The sequence below is a fragment of the Paramisgurnus dabryanus genome, chromosome 17 (genome assembly GCF_030506205.2).
Source record: "Paramisgurnus dabryanus chromosome 17, PD_genome_1.1, whole genome shotgun sequence".
NCBI lineage: Eukaryota > Metazoa > Chordata > Actinopteri > Cypriniformes > Cobitidae > Paramisgurnus > Paramisgurnus dabryanus.
In genome coordinates, this window is record NC_133353.1 from 1,026,733 (window position 1) to 1,044,868 (window position 18,136).

At 35.3% G+C, this 18,136-nt stretch overlaps 3 long non-coding RNA genes across 5 annotated transcripts; 2 read left to right on the forward strand and 1 right to left on the reverse strand.

The window, feature by feature from the left end:
• Positions 1-7,461: 7,461 nt before the first annotated feature.
• On the forward strand, positions 7,462-11,762 carry LOC141280958 (uncharacterized). Of its 2 annotated transcripts, none has more exons than XR_012335325.1 (6): positions 7,462-7,614; positions 8,236-8,341; positions 8,586-8,669; positions 8,777-8,855; positions 9,760-9,825; positions 11,637-11,754. It is a non-coding gene; the product is annotated as an uncharacterized lncRNA (long non-coding RNA). The 2 variants fall into 2 exon arrangements; XR_012335324.1 differs by lacking the exon at positions 7,462-7,614 and adding an exon at positions 10,706-10,794 and having other exon boundaries at positions 8,216-8,341; positions 11,637-11,762.
• On the reverse strand, positions 8,232-13,443 carry LOC135733353 (uncharacterized). Of its 2 annotated transcripts, XR_010526940.2 has the most exons (8): positions 13,067-13,443; positions 11,886-11,969; positions 11,624-11,783; positions 9,748-9,807; positions 9,607-9,651; positions 8,760-8,837; positions 8,595-8,648; positions 8,232-8,368 (listed from the first exon to the last, which is right to left on the reverse strand). It is a non-coding gene; the product is annotated as an uncharacterized lncRNA (long non-coding RNA). The 2 variants fall into 2 exon arrangements; XR_010526939.2 differs by lacking the exon at positions 13,067-13,443 and having other exon boundaries at positions 11,909-12,019.
• LOC135733349 (uncharacterized) lies at positions 12,242-16,699 on the forward strand. The gene is made up of 4 exons (XR_010526937.2): positions 12,242-12,581; positions 13,552-13,652; positions 14,995-15,080; positions 15,661-16,699. It is a non-coding gene; the product is annotated as an uncharacterized lncRNA (long non-coding RNA).
• The last annotated feature ends 1,437 nt before the right edge of the window (positions 16,700-18,136 follow it).

The window sequence follows — 18,136 nt, forward strand, 5'->3', positions numbered from 1 at the left end:
GATTAAACGTTAGGTCTTCCGGGCAACACGTGTAGGTTTTTTCTAGCCAATTGGAGCGAGTGGAGGGACGCGGGAACTAAAATTCCCATAATCCCATGCGTGCCACTCTGATGCCTCTCTCTACAAGTGGAGCGACAATGGTGGATATACGGCTAGTGGCGAAGCAAAGGAAACGCACATTTTAAATCTGATATGTGGAAAATTTCGCGTTCGCTGTGACAAGAAACGAGAAAAGAACAAAATGTGATAGACATACAAAAACCGAGTGCGAGTAAATCCGTGAATGAGGAGAGTGTGTATGCAGTTTCTCCTTAGGTCGCATATGCTGGCTGCATCTGTCATTACATGCCTGGTGTATTTAAGGTAACTGAGTATTACATTCTCAAGTCATAACAAAAATATACGATTAAATTAGAATAATAGTCAACTTGAAAAATGTTAATATTCTGAAATAAGACGGTCTTCATGACGTATGTGGCCTACAAATGTGGAGGCTGCAGACTTCCACTTGAAAAATGCACCCCTGTATGGAGTGAGCTGACCTCAGTTCTAGGTCCAGCTACAAGTAAGCTGCTATTTTTATTTTTACTGGGTTGTTTTTGTTTTCAGGAGTTGACCCATCTTAAAACCCATCATCTTTTCTTGATTCTACAATCACAACTGTTGCTTAGCATTACCAAGCATTAGCATTAATAATAATAATAATAAATAAAAAACTTATTTTAAATTCTTAAAACCTGACTGATTGGGAGTTGTTTAAAGTGAACAAACTAAACTGAAACTATTTTTTTAATTTTATTACATGGTCCAATTATTCTTGTCCTTTTTATGAAAATTGTAAACACTACACTACACTTTGTACATTGTAATATTCAGTCTTGTTTAATAAACACTTATGGCAGCTTTTCCAAGTCTGTTTTTTCCTTCCTGCAAAGTTTTAATAATTACTGTACCGTGGGCACCATACCGGAATACTACCGTACCGTGAATTGTTGATACCGTTACATCCCTACTTATTATACCCAATTTTTTCAAACGTTGGCTTTATTCTGCTCCTTTTAGTGTCCATCAATAACAGACCACACACACACTCACAATCTGTTGTATGACATTAGCATTACATCATTATTGATATAAGCCAGCTTTTGATTAATAGGTGACAGGATTCATTTGAATCACTATTAAGCATTAATTTGTGATGTGGTTATTATATTATAACCAGGCATTTATTGATGAAAAACTCAAAGGAGCAATGCTTTTAGATATAATCTAATTTTCTATATTACTATACAATAGTTCTGCTGTGACTGCAAAGTTATACTGTAAGCATTCAAGGGCAGAAGTAATTGAAATTTAATTAAAGGCACAGTATGTAATTTTTGCTGTTAGAGGTTGCAAAACAACAAAACTGGTGTAGTTTTTTGACGCTGTAAGGGAGCGTGGAATAATGGGAGTTATCATCTAACTTTACTGTCAATGGACATCCGATAGGATTAAGGGGCATTTCAAATACGTTATTTTTTATGTAGATGCGCAACAAGCGCGATCAAATAGAGAGTGACGTGGTTGTGACGCACATGCGCTCGTGGCGCGCAAATGGTTGTTATGCGCACAAAGTGTGACACGTTCTTTTTCCAGGAAGTGGACATGTCCAGCAACTCAAAAAAGTTGAGAAGAGTTAAATTATATGTAAATGAAACTTGTCAGTTACCAGTGTTGGGGGTACCGCATTACAAGTAACGCGCATTGCGTAATAATATTACTTTTCTGAAGTAACGAGTAAAGTAACGAATTACTTTTTAAATGTACACATTAATATTTGAGTTACTTTAAAAAAAAAGTAATGCGAGTTACTTTTCAGTTTAATTAATTCAATTTAAAAATAAAATAATGTACTAAATGAAACTGAACATATTAACGTAGAATTACGTACTCCGTGCGCATGAGCAGGAACAGTTTGAGTCAGAAACGGAGATGGCAGGCCAGAGCTTGACATTTTTGCGATCATAAAAAAACACCTGAAAGAGATCAAGCCTCAGCCAAGTAAGAAAAAGTAAGGCAAAAGTAATGTAAGAGTTACTTTTCATGTAAAGTAATGAAGTAACGGAATTAGTGGGGAGTAACTAAATATTGTAATGGATTACTTTTAAAAGTAACTTTCCCCAACACTGTCAGTTACTGCAGTGGAAGGTACTTATTTGTTTATAACAATCAGAATAGGAATGCCACCTAATGACCTCATTAATAGAGATGGGCGACACACAACGAGAAAGTCTCAGTTTGTCTGAGATATTTTTCACTTGCTTCCACCAGATGAAATATTGTAAAAAAGCCAATAACTTTTACATTTTGACCTGTGTCATTCATGTCTGTAGCATTGCCGTGGGAGGAGTTATGAACCACATATGAACACACAATAGATTTGTTTAACCACAAGTGTAACCAGTAGTTATAGTGATTCTTATTTTAGCCCCAAGTGTAAGCCACTGGTTAAGCCAAAAGTCAACCTGCTTGCCTGCTCAAATAAACAGAGACATTTTTTAAAAGTGAATCACCGAGAAAATGTGTTTACTCTCTTCAGAAAAATCAACCAGTGAATGGCTTACAGTTGTCTCTACACATTAAACTAAAGTATTTTAACCTCAGAGAAGTTACAACTTTCACCTTTACCATTTAATCCCATTAGCAGAAGCAGTAAAGATTGAGAGTTTGATGTTTTTTTACTCTATTCTTAGGAAGAGCTCAGCAACCTCAGAGCCGAGTTGTTGATAAGAAAGTGTGTTTGAGCTCACACTTGAAAGTGTATAAAACCCTGTTGCACTACTATCAAAGAAGCTCTTTAAACATTATTTGATCTACATGACCCCGTTACATTTTATACATTATCCCTTTTACATTATATACATAATCCTACATTATCCCAAATATCATATTTTAGGGAAGTATATATGGCAGGAGAATGTTTATTTTTCAAACCTCTGAAAGTGAGATTTAAGTATTTAAAATGATTCATTAGACATGTAGTCAGTTTGGATGCTGGCGCTGCTGAGCATTTTGCATATGCAATCTTACCAGTCGAATTCAAATGATATAGAGTTGGTTCTGTCAATCAACTTGGTTCTGTTTTCAGGTGGTTTCCCACACATTTTTTGTAATGTTGTTGAGAATAGTCATCTAAATCTATGCCATAAAGTAAGCACAAGCATTTGCACTCTCTGTGGTCCGTAGCTTTTTGAGGTTTCTGTTTCAAGCAAAATCACCGCAAGTTCTAGCGAGCAATGCTCCTATCTGTTACACCATGCTGGAGGGATTATCTGATTTTCTCACCACTAGACTTTCAGCCCATCTATGTGGGCCTTTGTTCCCACAGATACAGTATAACAGTGTATGTGTGTGTGTGTGTGTGTGTGTGTGCGTGTGTGTGTGTGTGTGTGTGTGTGTGTGTGTGTGTGTGCACTTACTTATGTCACTTTTGGGGACATTCACCAGAGTACACACCAGTAAACTGAGGACCACCTTGACAATTTAGGACTTTTTTGATGTCCTCATTTGTTTGACTATATAATGGCATTCAGCATGTCCTAAAATGGTGTCCTAACTTAAAATCTCACTTGTCCCAAAAATGCACTTTTACATGATTTGTGTACTCAAAGTGTGTATGCCCCCCCACTAATTTGTGTATAATGCAGCGCCCTCTAGGAGAACTGCACTTCCTGAAAGATACACACTCGGGAGATTCTGACCAATCACAGGTCAGGAAGATTAGGACCCCATATCGCCCCAATCGGCCATTAAATGAACTGCACATTTTAAATATAATGATAATCTGACCAATCAGAGGCCAAATACGCGATCAGTAGAGATTGCGGAAGATATTATATGAAAGAATGGACACATTAGTTACAGTTGTTTAAAATAAACCCTATCAATTCAAAACAGACTAACCTGTATTAAGAATCAGGATCTCTTATGATGTGTTTCTCAACTTTGCATCGTATACTCGGTTTCTCTGTCGCGTCTGTGTAAAGATGACCCGTGCAGCCTCTCCCTCGACTCACTCATCCAGTGACTGACAGGACCCGCGGTACAGTAATGCAGGCAGCACGTGTGTTTGTGCTGCGCAGATCGATCGGTTTGTGACATCACAGTTTTACGAAAGCAATTCAAAAGCACACTCAACCGTCTGTGCTCGCGGTAGTTTGATTTCATATCCGGACCAATATGCGCAGCGCTGTATAAAATCGATAACAGTTGTTTATTAATGGTGCAGGAACAGTTTAATACAGGGGAGAAGGACATTAGGCTTTAAAGGAAACATTTCTTTCTAAAAGTAAAGTGGTATGTTTACATTTAATGCAGTAGGTGTCATTACAATGTTTTTTGTTTATTTAATCAAATATATATGACACAACCCTTACGAAAATTAACCATGGTTTTACTACAGTTAAACAAAAACAAATAGTAAACCATGGTAACTACAAAATAACCATGGTTGTTGATAACTAAAAACTATAATTGGTTAGTGTAGTAAAACCATGCTTTTGCTGATAGTAGCATTACCCCAAAAAACATGGTTTTTATACTTTTACCACAATAAAACCATGGTTCATTTTCGTAAGGGAAATATGTTAAAACACGAGGAATTGCGTGCTTTTTGTTGCAGTTTGATTGGTTTGAATGTTTTTTCCTTCTTTATGTTTAGTTTGAATAAAATCGATCTCTGACCATTCTGTTTAAGTTCAGATGGCTAAGCGGACTGTAGCCCAACCCCCACTCCACACAGTAAGCACAGCAAACACCTCATGGCATCAGATAGTGATTTATAATATAATCATAGAAACAATCATAATCCTCATGCCATATTTCATCATTAATTATTTTATTCAGTTTCTAGAATCGAATATTAAATGTGTATTTTCAGTTTATTAACTAAAAGCTCTAAAAACAATCACAAATCAAGATGAAGTTTATATGATTTTTATAATTATATAGCTGGAATTCAAAGAAGTAAAGTTAGCAGTTCAGTCAGTGATTTCATGCTTTCCACCACATGTCTAAGCACCCTTCCCCCGACATCACAGTAGCACATCAGACTTTACAGCACATATACAATTCTCATTCAGAAATAAAGTCATATAAGCTGTTTGTTTAGAGAACTGTATCATTTAATTTAAAAGGTGTAGTCCACTGAAGTAAAGTTAAGAGTTTGTCAGTCAGTGATTTCAGGCCTCACATGTCTAAGCACCCTTCCCCCGACATCACAGTAGCACATCAGAATTTACAACACATATTCAATTCTCATTCAGAAATAAAGTCATATAAGCTGTTTGTTTAGAGATCTTTATCATTTAATTTAAAAGGTGCAGTCCACTGAAGTAAAGTTAGCAGTTTGTCAGTCAGTGATTTCAGGCCTCACATGTCTAAGCACCCTTCCCCCGACATCACAGTAGCACATCAGAATTTACAACACATATTCAATTCTCATTCAGAAATAAAGTCATATAAGCTGTTTGTTTAGAGATCTTTATCATTTAATTTAAAAGGTGCAGTCCACTGAAGTAAAGTTAGCAGTTTGTCAGTCAGTGATTTCAGGCCTCACATGTCTAAGCACCCTTCCCCCGACATCACAGTAGCACATCAGACTTTTACAACACATATACAATTCTCATTCAGAAATAAAGTCATATAAGCTGTTTGTTTAGAGATCTTTATCATTTAATTTAAAAGGTGCAGTCCACTGAAGTAAAGTTAGCAGTTTGTCAGTCAGTGATTTCAGGCCTCACATGTCTAAGCACCCTTCCCCCGACATCACAGTAGCACATCAGACTTTTACAACACATATACAATTCTCATTCAGAAATAAAGTCATATAAGCTGTTTGTTTAGAGATCTTTATCATTTAATTTAAAAGGTGCAGTCCACTGAAGTAAAGTTAGCAGTTTGTCAGTCAGTGATTTCAGGCCTCACATGTCTAAGCACCCTTCCCCCGACATCACAGTAGCACATCAGACTTTTACAACACATATACAATTCTCATTCAGAAATAAAGTCATATAAGCTGTTTGTTTAGAGAACTTTATCATTTAATTTAAAAGGTGTAGTCCACTGAAGTAAAGTTAGCAGTTCAGTCAGTGATTTCAGGCCTCACATGTCTAAGGACCCTTCCCCCGACATCACAGTAGCACATCAGACTTTTACAACACATATTCAATTCTCATTCAGAAATAAAGTCATATAAGCTGTTTGTTTAGAGAACTTTATCATTTAATTTAAAAGGTGTAGTCCACTGAAGTAAAGTTAGCAGTTTGTCAGTCAGTGATTTCAGGCCTCACATGTCTAAGCACCCTTCCCCCGACATCACAGTAGCACATCAGACTTTTACAACACATATTCAATTCTCATTCAGAAATAAAGTCATATAAGCTGTTTGTTTAGAGAACTGTATCATTTAATTTAAAAGGTGTAGTCCACTGAAGTAAAGTTAGCAGTTCAGTCAGTGATTTCAGGCCTCACATGTCTAAGCACCCTTCCCCCGACATCACAGTAGCACATCAGACTTTTACAACACATATACAATTCTCATTCAGAAATAAAGTCATATAAGCTGTTTGTTTAGAGATCTTTATCATTTAATTTAAAAGGTGCAGTCCACTGAAGTAAAGTTAGCAGTTTGTCAGTCAGTGATTTCAGGCCTCACATCCCAGATAGCACACGTACGTCTCAGATACGTATCTGCGAGGTAATCACTCAGATTTCCATTCCGTCTGGAAAACGTATTATAAAGGTCGTTTGCCCATATGAATTACGTATCTGAGACGTACGAGCCCAGCCGTTTTGAAGACGCTTTTAAGATCTTTTCAAGACGCTTGATATTTAGAATGATGGTTAGCAGATGTTTCTAAGATATTTCCAAGATGTTTCTTAGATCTTTAAAAGATCTTTATAAGAGCTTTAATCGAGCTCTTTCTAAGATGTTTCTGAGAGCTTTAAAAGACGATTAAAAGATCATTAAAAATAAATTGCTCTAAACTACATATTCTACACAGTTATACACACATATTATTACAATATATCATTGACAACAATTAAAACAGTATTTTCAATAAAACAGGCAGTTGATTGCGTAACATTTATTAAAATTAGACAAAGGAAAACATTCATAAGATGCATATTTACACGAGTGTATGCAAAAAAGCAACGTTTTTCTATAACATACAAAGAAACACAATATCTTTAAATTAATCAAATGCTTCCTCGGGCAAAGAACATCTTTTCCCGATTTTCCGCGTCTCCTTCAGTGGTAGACGGATGGATTCTTCATCTGCAGCAGCTGCATTCTAAAAGAAACCATTACAAAAATAAGGAAAAATTAATTTTACAAACTATGTCATATGTTTTCTTTGTTTCCTCAATATAACTCTGATTAGAATGTCAAACAAAGATAAAATCATCCGTATTAATCGTCAATATTGTGTATATTATTAATATGAGCGTCTTTGCGTTAAATTCGTGCTACACCACACCATGCATTTATATCGACGTCGCAATGCAAAAGAAGAAGGGCAAGAAAGAAACCTGTCCTGGTCTGGCGATTTAAGGGAACATTTGTTTAAGGTATGTAGTAATAATACATTTTAATAATGCTGGGTGTGGGATCAGTTAACTAGAAATTTCGTTGATAATAAGCAATGTATGTACAGTAACTAGCTAGTTCACGTTAGATATTTTATTCACGTGTCTGTTATTTTAGGTTTTTGATAGTTAATTTCACTGATAGTTTGAGCCCGTGTAAATTTCTTAAAAAGCTGTAATTATTATTGTATTTAACATTATTATGTTTGCTGTCAAGACTGATATTTATTTATATATATTTATTGACGTTGATATGTAAAGTACTCAGTTGTACTTGACTAATGCAATAATGACAGGTCCACCTGTTTAAGTATATTGTAAAACATTTGAACATAACAACATTTGGACATAACATACACACATTGTTTCAGCCTGCATCAATTTAGTTGTATAGCTGCATTGCTGGTTAACACCTCTGGGCAGATTCTCCATGTTCTTCTTTTATGTGTAGCTGCTCACCTTAAACAGATACAGTACATTGAAGTAATGTTAAAACAAATTAAGCCCTATAATATTGTTTATGTTTACAATAATTGGTAAAAAGTTTGACGGATAAAATGGTTCCATTCTCTATATAAGCCCCTCTGTTAACTTTTGTTCAAGCCTGTCTAGATCTTTTATCAGTCTAGAAAGATGTTGGAGAAAAGACATCATCCTCTTCTATAATCTCCATCTGTAATTGGACTAACAACTGGACCAGTGAATGCAGGTGACTCCAAGATTGTCTCGTTTACAGCTGCAATATCAAAAAAATAATTGAATTGAGGCTTTTTATATACATTTAGTATTTTTTATTAAAATTCATAATACATTGATTTAAAACAGTACTCAAGACTGTAGATTTACTGTGAGGTTTTGAATGTTGGACAGATTATCAGACCTGCATCTGCCTCAGACATGTTGCTGTTTAGCTAATGACGATTTTAAATACATTTTTTTTTTTTTTTTTTTAGGCAACTTACTCTCCATTCGACCTTGCAGGTCACACCATGGTCTCAAGAGGGAAAATGAGTGCTCTATGGATTGAACAGAAAAAGGTAGTATTAAACAGTGTTATGTTGTATTTAAATGCCATGAACAATGCGTTTATGTTTTCTTCCTAATTATGTCAACAAATGCTCTCTTACCTTGCATGGTACTTTAGATTAATCAAAACTCCAACCATCTGTATGAGGGTCTGGATGGATAAAGGATGCCCACTGGAGCTGGAAATGATGGATCAGGTCATTTTCATTTGTCACATTTACAAAGAAGCACACTCTAAGGATTGCGTTACCCTTTCTGTGACAAATACACTAGACAAAAGTATTGGGAGGCCTCATTCTAATAAACATGTTTATTTATTCCAGTATGTCCAATCAAAACAAATATAAATGCTATACCATATAATACCACTACAAAGAATTTTGATTTTGATTTTTGTTGCAACAGTTTTGTAAGTGCCTTTTTCTGTTCCGAAATGACTACAGCTTCTTGTACAAGTCATTGATAGGTTTAGGTGATGAGTTTTTGGCTAAAAACCTTTGAGTCATATCAAAGGTGTTAGCTGAGTTAAGGTCTGGGGTTTATTCAGACCAGTCAAAGTTCTTCCACACCAGACTGAATCACTAATTTTCTGTTTGAACCTTACTTTGTCTGTAGGGTCATTCTTAAGTTGGTATTGAAAAGGGCCCTGCCAAAACTCTTGCTATAAATTTAGCATCAAACGGTTTTTCTATAATATCATATGCTGTAGCATTAAGATTTGTGCTCATGGAAATAAGTAAAGTATTTAAACCTGTTTATTAGAAGGAGGTGTCGCAATAGTTATGTCTATATAGTTTATGTTTAACAAGCCAAAATAACTAGGGCTGCTTCTTTTTAAGAACTTTTGGGTATTTTTAAATCAGCCAGAGGAATAACAGTCCTTAAATGTGTAATGTACTGCAATAATTTTGTAATGATCAAACGTGAGGTCAGATTCCTGTAACCTACTGTGTTCTTTCTTGATGGTTAGCCAAGTGTCCCAGGACAGAAAATCTGTTTCGTATGGATCAGAGTCAGACATTAACATCTAATATGTAATATCTAGTGATATGTTTTCTTAGATAATGCTTTGAACAAATGCTCTTTTACCTTGAATATTAGGTGGATCCACACTTGAACCATCTGTATGATGATCTGCACCCACTGGATCTGTAAATGGTGGTGCAGGTAAGTTTCACAAGTAAACAAACTCAAATCCTATTCAGACCATTCATGATTCCAGCAAAACCAAGTTTTTTCGTAACAATAAGACTGCATTTACAATGCAAATCTTAATGCACAGATCACATTTTTTTGACTATATTCATTTTTTGTTCTGCTCTTTTTATATTTACATAAGACACTATTCATATCTGATATCGGTGTTACAATAATTTGCAAAACTACAGTTAATATGAGTGTCATGATTTGCACTTGAGTTTTGTATCGACTTAAGCCAGGGTCACTGCCAATTTAGGCATGTTTTAATTATGACACTTAAACAATTGTATATGTACTTCGATAAAGGTTTTTGCAATCATGGAAACATAAGTGAATCGCAGACAGCATTCTTCTTTTACGAATGTAAAATGGCTGGAGTAGTGATGTCACCAGCTAAATTAATTTTCATTTGACCTCCCCCACAGAAAGACACAGCACATCATTATATCGTAGGCTCCGCCCACTGGTGTTCAGTCTAAAGTAGTAGTTGTTGACAATCATAAAGTTGTAATAACAGTAAGATTGTGATGTCAGACAAACATTGTGCTGTTGCTGGCTGTGGGAAATTAGTGTCTTTGTAAGGGTCGCAGATAATTTGAAAATATTTATGTTTCAAAATATGCCCCCCTACCATGAACTAAACTGGACTGTTGCAGAGAACAAGTGTAGTAGGGTACGGAGCGCTCACACTAATCACACCAAACTTTGGAGGTAAAACATACTTTGGTATGATACAGTATGCATAGTGTGAGTACCCCATAATTTTACTGTAAACCATGCCGCTCCTTAGAGCTTATTTCTTTGTATATTTAAAACATTCTTCATTCTCTTGTGATTATTTTTGCAGGTTTCTGAATTGATGTCAGATGCAAAGCAGAAGCTTATTTTCTTACAGTTTGGCTTCATTGTGGAAAAATGCTGGAAACTAAAATGCAGGTGACATTCTTTTGTTTATTGAAGCTATGACAAATAATTTGTCTGTTTAGTTAATGTTTTATAGAGTGTAACTGTTCCTAAACATTGTTCCTCGAGGTCCTCTGCTATTCACATTTTGTATGTCTTCCTTATTTAACACACCTTATTCAAATCATCAGCTCATTAGTAGAGATCTTCATGAACTGAACTGAGGCTGTGACCAAATGTTCACACTTGTTGTCTTTGCACTAGACTACTTACATTATGTTTTTTTTTTTTGTATTTGGCCTAAGTATTCTAGTGGGCGTAAAGATCCCAAGCGTGCATGTAGAATTATTCATCCGATGGGACACACTTAGCATGTGTAAAAATTTCAATCCAGGTAGTGCCAGCAATTTGCACCAAAACGTATTTGTGTTTTATTTACTACTTTTAATTTATATTTAACATTTTTAAGTTTTTCTGTAAATAAAATGAACACTCTGAAATGAACATTTGCTTATATCAAACTTTTAGATGCAGAATTCTTTGCTCCTGTAAAAAAGCTCTTTGTTTTGAGTATGTAGCTTTATTAAAGTGTATTATTTATTCAGTAGTCCCTAAATAAACGACACAATGTTGCAGATGTTTCACAAAATGCATAACAATAATGCAGTGAACACCATAGAAATGTTAACATACAATTAAAAGTCTCATGCTTTACATCCAGAACATGATGCACGATAGGATGCACAAAGTGATATTTGGACGCAGCCTCAGTCTGTCAAATCAAAGAGACATACAGAATGCACAGAGCAGTGGGACTCCATGAACAGAGTTGAGAACCACTGCTGTAACTCATTATGCTTACCTGACTCATGCAGAATTCTGGCCTGGTGTTTGGTCCCCCCTTTCTCTGGCTTGTGTCTCCATCATCATTACACTCTTGTCAGTGTAATAGTATCGTCGTCTGCGTACCAGGACTTTGTTACTCAGCTGTCCCTTCTCCTTCAAGCTACATTTTTGTCAAGCTGCAACAAGTTGGAATACATAATTATTAACGTTTAATGATTTTGATGTATGAAATATGTAGCAAAAGCAAAAAATGTATAGACATTCTATTAAGAAATTACCTTTTTGTTGTTTGTTTACTGACCTTTCAACCATATTGCATTTATAATTGATCATCATACCTTTGGTCTACTGTTAACAGGCTACTGTAGAAAACAAAGTCAAACAAAAAAGAGAGAAAAAATTATAAATGCTGAATGTGTCTCATCTTAAATACATTGTTGTTGTTTTTGTTTCATTGAATTTGGATGTTTTGATGATTTAAGGAAAATTTACGTAGCATATATATTGATGTTTTAAATCGGAGTTTGTTAATGACACTTAATCATTAACAAACATTTAAAAAGCTTTATTACAATACTTATTGATAATATTAATGTAATAATATTGTTTTGTAACACCCTTAATCACTGAGCGCACAAACGCTACCCCTGTTACAAGCATGAGTGGTTGACTTCATGCAGACATGCGCAGACATTGAAGTACCGCGAGAGTGATTCAAAAGCCCACGAAACAGTGTAATCACGCGGTACTGTGATGTCATACTGGTTAACGCTAAGCCACGTGAAGCCGGACACAAGGGCTACACTAATCTTTGGGCTGGAGTAGCCTGTGGTTTTTAAGGCTTCGTGTCTCATCGCGTTAAACGATCGCAGAACGATTTATTTCTCTTTTTCACCTCGATCTTTGGCCTCGTGTGATTTACCAAAACCAACATGTGAAGTTACAACGCTGACGAAGGAGTTTCATCAGTAGAGGTAAGTAACCAACATTATGTTATGCATGTAGTGGATCTAAAGATTGATTGTCGTATATGATCATTCTTTTTTTGGTTTGTTTGTTTGTAACGTTTATCAATGCAAGCCAAAATCGATCTGCAAATCCTGAAGGCAAGGCACGTTGAACATGTAACCGTTTTCTCAGCGGTGGTGGGGTAAACATTTGCTAAGTTAGCCTAGACCAGCCCCTGTTTAACTTAAAGTTACTTGAGTTATAAAATGTATCAATCTTCCCGCCCGACTTGCTTGGAGTAAGTTAACGTTATGTAAACGACCGGTATTCACAAGAAGCCTTAAAGCTTTATAGCGAAGTGGTTTGATAATTAAGTTAATACATTTTATCAGTTGTATTAGCTATAAAGTTATTTATATCTGTGAATTAATTCGTATTTTTATCAGTTTCTAACAACACGTACATGACAAAAGGCTAGCGTAACGTTAATAACGTACGTTAAGTTACTTACCAACACGAACAAACTGAGTCTGACAGACAAATTAACTTAAAGCCAACAATTAAAAAAAAAAAACATTATAAATTAACATAAACGTTATGTTTACGAATTATATTATTTACATGTTAATAATGATGTTAAATGCGAAGAAAATGTTGAAGTGTGCCTGAGGGAAAACGGTCATATGATGAAAATGGCGCTCACGTGACGTACGAATGGCCTCGCGCTTGCGCGACAGAAGGGTTAACTTCCTGCTCCAACCTGCAACCATTTGAATGCAGGGATAATAACAAATAACCAAAGTTTAATATTGCTGGATTTTTTATAATGGTTAATAAATGATGCGTGTAAATTTACACATATTTATTAAGTCACTGACATTGTTTTTTATTGCGTTTATTTCTTTTATATTGATTGAAAATGAAAACCTTATTTAATTTACCTAAAATTTGTTTGTGTTTAACACTGATTTATGTTGTTTTTCTGTTTAATATTAGTGTGTCCTGGTAAACGTGTGCTCGGAAACATGCAGATTACAGTATTTACAGAGCCGACCTTGAGTCACCCACTGATGGATAATCTGTTTACCTAAAAACAGGTAATGTGAATTCATTATATTTGCAATGTTTATACAAGTATATAATTTCACAAATATTAAATATTATTAACAATTATTATTAATAATGTACATATTAAATTATATTATACATGTTCAGTTGTTCTGTTAAGTTATTTGAAGGATATGCATGGTAGATCAATTAGATTATCTTTCTCACTAGCTATAAGCAGCATGCTATATAAATGTTCCACTTAAAGGTGTAGCGGAGGATTTTCTCGAATTTTAAAAAAAACGCCGTCTCCGCTTTAAAAAAAAATGCAATTGCGCAACACTCCAGATTGACAACTAGGAGGACCAATAGTCTTGATGATCCACCCGGAAAACCTAAATTCTCCGCAATACCTTTAATGTTTAATGCTCTTTTACCTTGATTGTAAGGGTGGTGTTCATACAAAGCAACTTATTGCTCATCTGCTTGAGAGAAAGTTACTGCTGGGGCTCTCCTGCTAAGGTTGTCTTAATTCTAAAAAGAAAATAAGTCATTTAGGCTTAGGTCATAGCAAGTTTTGAATGAATGACTTCACAATCTGTTTTAATAATGTTTATTTACAATGTATTTTATTCCACTTACCTGAATCGTGCAGAGGCTTGATGTTTAGTCCACCGGTTGTCTTCTCCAACCTCTGAGTGAAGCCACCACGAGTGGTCGTGTTAACCAATTTTTTTTAATTTTAGTGCACAGTGAGTGTGACTACATAGTCTAAACGCTTAATAAACTGATAACGTGTAAGGTCATTTAAATGCATAAAATGGTTTTCTTTTATAGGGTAAAGCCCATAAATGGCAAAAACTGATTGGCACAGGTAGTTTTTTTGCTCTTAAACCAGATTTTAACGTCTTTTTTGCCGTTTCGTATGTGCGTATGTCTCCACCTGTGATAGATAAACTTCACAAATAAAAGTAAATTAAAACGCTTGAAACATGTTAATGTAATAAGCTGATTTTTATAATATCATAATAAGATAATTGTCCTCTTATTATGTGCATGTAAACATACGCAATGTCTTTGTTTATCCTTTGTCTCAAGTCACACTGAGTGTGAGAAGTCATTTGTCCAGTGCTGTCTGGAAATCTAATGATAACTGCAATTCCTTCAGTCTAACATGATGGTTGAATTACACACAGATAAACTCAGACTTTATAGACCACAAGATTTGAGTTCGGGCAGATTAAGATAGTTGATTGAGTTTAGTTATTGTTTGGCTGTTGGCTCATATTATTATTGATTTTGACAATTTTCTTACAGCCCTTGTCTGTCAAAATAATGCAACCTCTGGTTGTAAAGCACATTTTAAACTGATCTTCTTCATTCTGTCACTAGCCCACCACAATCCATGTTTACCAGCTGTGAAAGTGCAGGCCAAAAATCTTCCTTCACCTGTGGGCCTCTACCCACATGTAGATAAGGTAATGAATTATTTGATTACTGTCGCTGTTTCTGTCACTGGGGCAAAATAACTGCCCTAGAGAACATGAAGAATAGCCAAAACTGTGGTATTGCGCTAGCCCTAAAAATTTGAGAATCTTGATGTTTCTAACACATGGTACAACCGCTTAGTAGGCATGGGCCAGTATAAGATTCTGGCGGTATGATTACCTTTAGCAAAAATACCACGGTTTCACAGTGTTCCGGTATTCCCATTGCTACACTAATTTTTTTTATTTTTAAATGGCAGGTAAAAATAAAGCCTTTAAATTATATTATATATAATATTTTCGAAATGTATATTACATGTAAACATCAAATCAATCACAGACCATTTTAGTGGTTTTGTAACCTTGACTGTTTAAAACCACGGTGTACCTTAAAACTGGTAACCAGCCCATGCCTACCGCGTAGTATCTATTATTAAGGTGGTTGACAGGTCTGTTTGCATGTTATTGCATTGGTAATAATTTATTGTTTATAGTCCAATATTGATTGTGAGAATTATTTAAATTTCCTTAAAAATGTTCTAACATCTTTTCCTTTCTTTTCTTAATGCAGCACTTCAGGAGAAACCTGCCTGTGATCTGCTAAGATGCACAGATTCAACTCTGGCCCATTGTCATCCCAACACCTCATCTGCCATCAGTTTCGTTTAGTGTTGGTCTATTGCAAAAGTTCTTACTTTAAATGAGACTTTGTGTTAAGCAGGGGTTTCCAAACTTTTCATTCCACAACATATTAAGCCCAGGATACACAGCAGGATTTTTGCAATCCAATAAGACCTTATCACACTGTGTGACAAGGATGGTTTAAACTTCAGCAGTAGACTGTCGATGAAGACACCTATTGCATCTGAAGCTGCGACATCTGTCATCAACATGCGCTAGTGGTAAACAAATACAGGTATGCAGGTCGTAGAAGCAAACACATTGTTGATGTGCGATGATCATGCTGAACTTCTTACACTGTCATAAAACTATCATAGGTGTCTTTGGTCCCAGGACTGGGAAAACAGACGTCTTTAAACCTCTCACACTGTATGAGATAGGACCACCAATTAAGAGCCACGATCACAGAAATCTCCACGATTGTTTCACGATTGGTAATCTTTCATCTGGGACAGCCAAAAATCGTGCCGTGTATTATGGGCTTTAGACAGGTGTAATCTTATAGTATATCAAAACCATTGCTAATAATTAATTGGACAAACCATCACTACAATGCAACACTCACTATCTTACGGTGCGACCCACAAGTGGGTCTTCACCCACAGTTTAAAAACCCTGAGAATGAGAAAGAGTATGTTGTATTGTAATTAAAGTCACATCTAAGTGTTATGGAGCAGTTTGTCATTATATTCACAGTATTACATGGTTCTTTCAGCAGTTACTATGTTACAGTGCTCTTAAAGTGTCCTGATCAGCTTTGGGTCTTGTGAAGTAATGTAATGAGAACGTGATCAATAGCTTTGCAGTATTTTGTTACACTGTGGCTGTAATCATATTAACACATAGGTTAAACATTTTATTCAAATTTGGTAAACAAACTAGTCAATATAATTCATGCTGTGATGCTGGATTAAACCTGGTCAAATGATTGTGTATTGTGTTTTCAATTTTTTATGAGGTTTCTTCATCTATTTAAACATTCTCAATATCACCTTTGGTTTGCTCAGAGTTTGTTCAGATGATTTTTAAAACTAAATGTTGTGAAAATGCAAGGTGTGTTACACAATTTCAATGGATGGCGTGGGGTCAAAAACTATCAAAAGTTTCAAGCTTAGATATATAACTGTTGACAAACACTTAATGTGAGTCACACCCAGTAATTATAATAAGCAGGAATTGCAGTAACCATTAAAGCAGGGTCACCTTAAGATAATCAGCTTGTTGGCAATTGTTTTATTTAATTAAATGTATAACTTTTTTCATTTCAGACTGATAAAACAGTCACATTAAACGCAAAATGTCTACATTGTTTTTTATTATACGTGATATGGGCTTTTATTAATTATATTTAATTATATTTTTTGTTTCAAAATTAATGCCAACCCTAAAAAACATGTTGACTATACTTTTTAAACAATTAAACAAGACATTTATTTAAAAAATGAAATGAGTTGGAGGTCTTTGCTGATTCGTCTGCGTTTGATCGGATTCAAGACCAAACGGAGATGCATTGCAGGCACGTAGGATTTAGAATTTTTTTAAGATCTTAACTACGTCTTGAAGAGATATGGAAGACGTATTATTCAAAGACGATCGTCCGCAGATGTAAAGATCTTTACAAGACGTATCTGAGACGTACGTGTGCTATCTGGGATGTCTAAGCACCCTTCCCCCGACATCACAGTAGCACATCAGACTTTTACAACACATATTCAATTCTCATTCAGAAATAAAGTCATATAAGCTGTTTGTTTAGAGAACTGTATCATTTAATTTAAAAGGTGTAGTCCACTGAAGTAAAGTTAGCAGTTTGTCAGTCAGTGATTTCAGGCCTCACATGTCTAAGCACCCTTCCCCCGACATCACAGTAGCACATCAGACTTTTACAACACATATACAATTCTCATTCAGAAATAAAGTCATATAAGCTGTTTGTTTAGAGAACTTTATCATTTAATTTAAAAGGTGTAGTCCACTGAAGTAAAGTTAGCAGTTCAGTCAGTGATTTCAGGCCTCACATGTCTAAGCACCCTTCCCCCGACATCACAGTAGCACATCAGACTTTTACAACACATATTCAATTCTCATTCAGAAATAAAGTCATATAAGCTGTTTGTTTAGAGAACTTTATCATTTAATTTAAAAGGTGTAGTCCACTGAAGTAAAGTTAGCAGTTCAGTCAGTGATTTCAGGCCTCACATGTCTAAGCACCCTTCCCCCGACATCACAGTAGCACATCAGAATTTACAACACATATTCAATTCTCATTCAGAAATAAAGTCATATAAGCTGTTTGTTTAGAGAACTTTATCATTTAATTTAAAAGGTGCAGTCCACTGAAGTAAAGTTAGCAGTTCAGTCAGTGA